Here is a 7,105-nt window from a genome sequence, read left to right as displayed (position 1 = left end):
CTCTCGCTCTCTCTCTCCTTCCTTCCTTCCTTCCTTCCTTCCTTCCTTCCTTCCTTCCTTCCTTCCTTCCTCTTTTTTTCTTTTCCTTTCTTTCTCTTTCTTTCTTTCTTTCTCTCTCTCTCTCTCTCTCCTTCCTTCCTTCCTTCCTGCCTTCCTTCCTTCCTTCCTGCCTTCCTTCCTTCCTTCCTGCCTTCCTTCCTTCCTTCCTGCCTTCCTTCCTTCCTTCCTGCCTTCCTTCCTTCCTTCCTGCCTTCCTTCCTTCCTTCCTGCCTTCCTTCCTTCCTTCCTGCCTTCCTTCCTTCCTTCCTGCCTTCCTTCCTTCCTTCCTGCCTTCCTTCCTTCCTTCCTGCCTTCCTTCCTTCCTTCCTTCCGCTTCTTTTCCCTTTCTTTCTTTCTTTCTTTCTTTCTCTTCCTTTCTTCTTAATCCTCACCCGAGGATATTTGCCCCTTGATTTTAGAGAGAATAGAAGAGAGATGGAAAGACAGAGAGAAACATCAATATGAGGGAAACACATTGACTGTTTGTCTCCTGCACCTGTGCTGACCAGGGACTGGGCCGGGGAGAAGCCTGTAACCAAGGTACGAGTCCTTGACGGGAATTGAACCTGAGACCCTGCGGTCTGCAGCCGGAGGCTCTGTCCACTGAGTAAACCAGCCAGGGCCTTAATTACCCTTGAGGTTTGGGAGAGTGATGTGTTGAGAAAGTGCCCTTGCAGCTTTGAATGACCCCCGACCCCACCCCGAGCAGGAAGGAGAGAAGGAGACATGGCTCAGTGGTCTCAGGAGGAGGATTGACATATTTAGCAAAGAAAAGTGCAAGGAAGCATGCAATTTGGGCTCTACTTATACTAAAAGTGATACATGGTTTATCTGAAATTCACATTCATTGAGCCTTCTGCTTTTATCTGGCAACCCTGCTTAGGAGGGAGACGGGGCGAGAGAGACCTGGAAAAACACTGAGGAGCAGAAACAAGGAGTCTCCGAAATGGTGAGCGAACATTATAGCACAAGAATGGAGGCAGCGCCATTTTTATGTCAGGCCCTCGGCATGAGACCTGCACGGGCTTCTCAGAATGCAGGGACCAGGGCTACTCAGAGGCTTCGGATGGCAGTGCTGGTTCCCAAGGACACTGGGACCTCTGAGGGGAGGGGTGGTGGGTGGGAAGAGATCAACCAAAGACCTTGTATGCATATACGCGTAACGCATGGACACAGACGAGAGGGTGGTGGAGGCCTGGGATGGGGAGGGGACATATATAATACCTTCAATAATAAAGATTAAGAATTTTTTAAAAAACTTGAGAGAGAGAGAAGAAAAGAAAGATGGTGAGTTGAGGAAAGGCATTCTAGGCAGAACAAAACATGCCCAAAGGTGCAGAGGGTGAGGCAACTCCGGAATCTGCTTCCACGGAGCCTTTGGCCCAGCAGAGGGATTCATTCTCCTCTGAGCTTGCAAGGCCCGTGCCGGAGCCGGGCTCTGCACCTTCTGCACTGAGGCAGCAGCGATGGGCCCTCAAGCACAGGCAGGAGGTTCCAGGACCAACCCACCGGCCTCTCGAGCGCGCAGCCCAGCGGTGAGCCTGGCTGAGCCGACGGTGCAGACGACTGAGAACGAACCTGTCCAATGTTTTAACAAGTTTCAAGCAATGCAAACCTTTGCACATTTGTGAATGTGCTTAAGTAACCACCAAACAGTGATTTCTATAACATTAGGCTTATGTCTCTGGGATGGTTTCCCAGTGAGAGAAGTAAACACAGGAACATCAACAAAATGGGAAATGAGCAATTCCTCACATTCCCTGAGATGTGTCCTCACGCCAGCCTCCACAGCTCGTGTCTGAGGCAGGTTCTCCATGGCCCGTCTCAGCATCGCCTGCTTTGAACGTGGGATTTGGAGGAAAGATGCCGTCTTGCATGTTGTGTGGTAGGATTACCCTGTGCTCAGCAGCCTCACCTGCTGGAAGCTCTTCAGCGTTTGGTGCTGCCTGAGTAAAGCACTGCTTTCTGCCCCGTGGGGACAGGACCGAGGCGCCTGGGGCATGGGGGAACCTGGCTGCCCTTCTCCCCCTTTCTCCCACTTGGGGTGATGGGACCGCTGTCCCCAAGACAGGAAGCAGGAAGGTGTTTGTCTAGCACAGTGGTTCTCAACCTTCCTAATGCCGCGACCCTTTAACCCTTTGTGGTCGTATTAAATTTGGACATGGGTGTCGTACTGGTCGGAATTAATTTCCATTGAAAGAGCAGTGATACATAACATGCAAGATTATGAAGGATAAACAAGATTTATTAATTCTTTTTTGGAACTACGTCACTACTAGTAGAATCACTACAAACGTTATCACTTTCTACGTCAGAGTCAGTTTTCAAGGTGCCAAAATAAAACTCTTCATCGTTACTTTCTTCGCAGTACTACACTTCTTTCGGTAACTTTCTTTTTGCCATTTTGGAGTATTATTTTGAAATATCTTAACAAGCGAGAATACCTAATTACAGTTAAACGTAATTTGTAAAGCTTTATTTGAAATTCTGTGAAGTATCTCCGAAGCTTGTCGATTTCTTCACTCTCAATAGGCGACTGACTCACCACGGTGTTTTGCATGGCAAGTGTGGAACGACCGCGTTTGTTTATATTGAGTTTCGATATCTCTGATTTGTCGGGGCAATGTTTTGGTTCGTGACAAGGTCGCTTAGACACTTAAGAGCTTTCAGAGAAATTATAAACTGATACATGAATGAATAGAGTTAAGATTCGTACGATTCCTTGCTGTGGTGGCTGAGAGCAGACATACGACCGCAAAGGGTTAATACAGTTCCTCATATTGTGGTGACCTCCAATTTTATTGTTACAAATTGAACATAATGAAAGCATAGTGATTAATGACAAAAACAATATGTAATTATATGTGTTTTCCGAGGGTCTTAGGGGACTCCTGAGAAAGGGTCGCTCGACCCCCAGGTTGAGAACCGCTGGTCTAGCAGCTTTCAGGTGTAGATAAATGTCGTTGTTGTTGTTGTTAATACTGCTTTCAAGAACTTTACCAACCAGAATCAGTGTGCTTTGTTTTTGTTTCTGTCTATTTTATTTCTTCCGTTACCATGCCTTGTTTGTGTTGCTGGTGATAGGAGGAAGCTACCTGGGATTTCACGTTACTCGTCACGGTATGAGGGTCGCTGTGGTTGAACCTTTCAACTCCAGGAATGTTTATTTTGTCCTAAAGCTAATATTAGATGCTGCTTTTCTCTTTTGTTTTCTTTGCAAGTTTCCTAAAAGTGCTCCATCCAAAGCTTCTGCTCAGACTCTGCGGACCTGTCTTGACTTTCCTTTCCCTGGGAGCTGGCCACGTGGATTCTGGATTCTCCTCTGGCCAGGCACTTGCCTCTCCCAACAGCACAGCAGGGAGAGCCCGCCTTGCTCAGCCCAGCGTCTCCACTGAGGGTGGGTCTCGCTCTCCTGCGCCGCCTGCTGGAACCAGCGCCAAACGCAGCAGCTTTCCCAGTCTCTGGCCCTAGATTCCCAGCGGGAGCCAGAGCCAAAACCTCAGACAAAGCAGACAGTGTTTAGGCTGCCAGGTTTCTGTCCTGTGCCTATCTCTGCCGCCTCCACTGGCTCGCCAGTTCAGAATTCCAATGTCCCCAAATGACTCGCCTCAAGTCATGCAGACCCAGAGCTCCTTGGCGAGAAGGAGGGAGTTCGCCAGCTTGGAGGCGGGGGATCGCTGCCCTGCCAGCTTCCCCAAGGCGTGGTTCGGAGGCTGCTCTGCGCAGCAGGGAATGCAAGTGGTTTCCTTTGCTGCAATGTCAACATGCACAGGGCACTTACCCTTCTGGGGCCTCCACAGTGTCCCTCATGGGACCAGTCAGCTTCCTTCCAAGTGGCTCAGGAATTGGAAAATGTTTTTTGTTTGTTCGTTTGCTTGCTTTTTAGCTACATTCTCACCAAACCTGGTGATTCTAAGAGAGAGATGCCAAAGAAAGTGGAGTGCTGCTTTTTATTAAAAAGTGCCCCCGTTGTTTGTGTTCTAGATGAAAGATCGCCTATGGCAGGGATTTATGCATTTGTTTATCTCCATCACGCACAGCTTGGCACTTCCGAAAAGCTTGTTGAAATGCGCAGATTCGCTGTGGTCAGAATTCTTCTTTCTATTCGTTTGTTAAAAGTAAAAACAGTCAGATCTGAGATTCTGATTGTTCATTCCTAATTTAAACCCCCCAAGTAAAGCTGAGGTGGTAGAAAGAAATGAGTGACAGTAGTGATTTCTCCTGTTACTCTGATGGGGGGGGGGGAGTAGCCAGCCATTGTACCCCGAGCTTGGAAAACTGGAGTACGAAACAGCGAATGTATGCAGGAGATAGTTGGGTTGGATATGAGACAGGACTTCCTGAGAGCAAGGTCATAGGCTACTCTTATAAAATACAAATGAGGAGCTTATGCCAACAACTACTCTAGAGATACAGACACATCCAGTTAGTTCAATAAACATTTATTTTGCTCCTACATTGCACCAACACTGTGCTAGAAGCTAGAGTTAAAAAGACTAATAAAGTACAGTGCCCGACCACAGGGAAGACAGAGACAAATAAACAGACAATTCAAATGCCATTTTCCTACACGACAAGAGAGAGGTATGCCCACAGTGTGATGGAAGCACAATAAAGGGGCACTAATTCGAGCTGTGTAGTCAGGGAAGGCTTCCTGGAAGAGGTGATGCCTGTCCTTTGTGTGAGAAAAACCTAGATAAATAAATACAGTCAGTGATTCCAGGAGAGATGAACTGCTAGATCAGTGGTTCTCAACCTTCCTAATGCCGTGACCCTTTAATACAGTTCCTCATGTTGTGGTGACCCCCAACCATAAAATTATTTTCGTTGCTATTTCATAACTGTAATTTTGCTACTGTTATGAATCGTAATGTAAATATCTGATATGCAGGATATATTTTCATTGTTACAAATTGAACATAATTAAAGCACAGTGATTAATCACAAAAACAATATGTAATTATATATGTGTTTTCCAATGGTCTTAGGCGGCCCCTGTGAAAGGGTCGTTCGACCCCCAAAGGGGTCGCGACCCACAGGTTGGCGACCCACAGGTTGAGAACCGCTGTGCTAGATGAACTGATGTTGAAACATTTTGATCATAGAAAAAATCCTATCAGTCTTTGAGTTGTTATCTAGGAAATGCTATTGGCAAGAAAGGGATCGGATTTTTGTTCCACGTTTGGTGTAACTCTATGGGGACAGCCTTTTGTAGATTTTCTGCATCCAAGAGGCAGAGGCAGGGTTCTTTAAGCAGCCTCTCTGTGCACCTGCAGAGCCGGCCATCCCTGACCCATCAGCGCTGAGATGTTAGGGGGCTGCCTGCACAGCCATGCTGGCTGGGCCCAGGGAAGGTGTCCGTAGCGACAGAGGAGACGCCAGGGCTGGGCTGGGCTGCTGGCTCAGAGAAAACAGATTGGGACCTAGAAACTCTCCCAGCAGGTCTTGTTTGAACTCTTAGAGATTATCTTCCCAGACCCCCTCGTACAGATGAGAAAACCAAGGTGAAGGTCATGGAGCCGCTTCCTAGGCCTGGAGAACAGTGGGCGGCGACTACATGCTGGACGCCTCCCATTTTTCACTTCAGTGCTGTACCTACTACCTTCCCGGAGAAGAAACCTCTTCGGGGCGTTTTTACCAGAAAGAAATGTTTTTGAAAGGGGGCCAGTTCATAGTGGGTTCCTGCTTCCTGGGTGGCATCACAGGAGCTGGGAAGGGATTTCCGCATCCTCCAGGGAGGCCAGTCAATCTCAGCCATGGCAGCCGTGTCCTCCCCGCCCCGGGCCCCAAAGGGAAAGGACTCTGAGGGGAAGTGGAGTGAGCCCTGCACCCCCACGCGCCAGGGCTGGCCCTGTGGGGCTGGCGCCAGGCGCTGTGCCGCTGTTCTGCCCTTTTCCTGGGCCCCGGCTTGTCTGCTGCTCTCAAAACCCCCGCCTCCTGAATGGTCCTTTGTGTGCCCAGGGCCGGCCAGGCAGGGCCCAGAGGAAACGCTGGACAGAGATGACCCCTTCGGTCCCGCCTGACCAGTTTCGCTGGGCTCTCTCCCACTCTTTCTGTGCACTCAGCCTCAGAGGTGCCTGTGCTAATACTAATACCAACAGGCACATGAAATGCTCACTGCTTCTGGGCCCGGGCATTTGCTAAGGCTTTTCTTTAATTAAACCTTCTCAGCAATCCTGTGGAAAATGTTATTTTATTATCCACATTGTGCAGGTGAGGAACCTGCCCTGGGAATTCTGAGACAGATCTGATGCATCCATGCCCTCGTCCCCTCCTTCTAGCCTCCAAGGCGTCTCAGACAGCAGAGTCCCCTGCTCCACACCCTGCTGCCTGGGGCTCACCCAGCTCAGGGCACCGGCAGACCTAGGTAGGTGCCCACCGGGAATCCAACCGACAACCTTCCAGTGTACAGGACGAAGCTCCAGCCAGCTGAGCCACCCAGCCAGGGTGACTGGATGATTCTTCTATGCGTTATTCTCCAAGTTAACGTCTACAATCTGTATGCATCTCTGATCCCTCATTTAACCCATAGCTGTCATCGTGGATTGGTATCACCGTCTAATTGTGGTGACATAAAATAAATACTGTGTTTTGAGGAATCGGAGCCGAAGCGTGTCAGGGAAATGCCATCAGGATCAAGATAACAGCCTGGATGCTGGCGGTCCAAGACGTCGGGGGGGGGGGGGGGGGGAAAACAAGAGCCATCAATACCCTCCGCTTCCTTTCGTTATGGCAGGAAGCAGGCCGGCGGGAAGCCACAGACCAGCGCACTCAGAGGCTCAGAAAAGGACTGTTTCTCTGAGTCGGTGCTGGCTCAGCGGAGGCCCCTGCAGAGGCTGAGCGCTGAGCGCTGGGGCTGTGCCTCATACACAGTCCTAGGTTCTGCGTCTCCCATACATGGCAGACATACACATTCTAGACATTCTTCTACATCACATGCTAAGCTTCCGGGTGTCGGTCGCAGTTTGGGGAGGAGGGGTGGGAGCCCCAACCAAGCAGAGCTCGGACCCTCCACGCCCAAGGAGCCCCTCTAGAGGTCAGAGCTGGCGGCGGTGGTCTCCCAGTT

The sequence above is a fragment of the Myotis brandtii genome, unplaced genomic scaffold, assembly GCF_000412655.1.
Source record: "Myotis brandtii unplaced genomic scaffold, ASM41265v1 scaffold1074, whole genome shotgun sequence".
Lineage (NCBI taxonomy): Eukaryota > Metazoa > Chordata > Mammalia > Chiroptera > Vespertilionidae > Myotis > Myotis brandtii.
This window is presented reverse-complemented; position numbering follows the sequence as displayed.